The sequence below is a fragment of the Tiliqua scincoides genome, chromosome 1 (genome assembly GCF_035046505.1).
Source record: "Tiliqua scincoides isolate rTilSci1 chromosome 1, rTilSci1.hap2, whole genome shotgun sequence".
NCBI lineage: Eukaryota > Metazoa > Chordata > Lepidosauria > Squamata > Scincidae > Tiliqua > Tiliqua scincoides.
Window position 1 is genome coordinate 265,313,366 of NC_089821.1, and position 1,060 is coordinate 265,314,425.

Genomic DNA, 1,060 nt, shown 5'->3' on the forward strand with positions numbered 1-1,060 from the left:
TATAAATCATTTAAAATGCATAAACAGTACTAGAAACTCATCACATTTAGCTATGTTTAATACAGTTAATGATTACATATCATGAAGACTACTTTTAAAATAAGACAAACAAGATTCAACCTTTCATACTAAATACAATAATAAAAATTAAAATTTTAAAAAGAGAACTTTTTAGATTAATGCCTTCTGGCCACAATATATTATTATTTTTGTCAGTCAGTTCTGAAATGGCATCCTTTATTAACTCTGTTTGGTATTACTTCTCCAGATTTACCCATCCCCAAACACTGTTTCTGGTTTATCTTATCTCTCCAAAGTTTCTTGTTCAGTAAAAGCTAATGCAAAGAATTACAGGTCCAGCCTTGTTATACATGCATTTTTTTTACACAGATTTGACTCAACACGAATGGCCACTGCAAATGAAAGGGAATGTGCTGATCCCTGGAGAAGGGGAAAAATGCACCCCTTTAAAATGCTTTTCTTACTGTTGCAGAGATTTTTATCTCAACATGATGAGAAGGGCCCTTTAAATTAAAGGAAAACAGTCCTTTACAATAGTTAGAGAGAGGGCAGCTAGCTGACAATCCATCAATCATTCTCTCTCCAAGCGACCCCCTCCCTTCCCCCTGAACATGTGAAGGAAAGGTAATCCTTTCTAAGCGCCTGGAGATAGACTGATTGTTGGATGTAATCTTAATGACTCTATTTTAACATCGCAAAGGTCAGCAAGGCTGTTTTTAAATCACCTGCGAAAAGGGACTTTGTTTTTTAAATTGATTTGCTATAGTGGGATTTTTGCCATCCACATGAGTTCTGGGAGCTTTGAATAATGAAACTCAACCTGTACTGTAATTTGACTTCTCTGCAATTTCCCTGCCTTCCCAGTCATCCTTGTGCACTTTTGTCAATCAGCTATCCTTCTTTTTCTAGTTGCCTTCTTGCTTCTAATAATTTAAATTTGTTGTTATTACTATTAATTGTTAATAATTTTAACAAATGGGTTCTCAGATGTCTTCTTGGCTTGCCTTTATTGTAGATTTTACATTGGTTTATTAGCAGT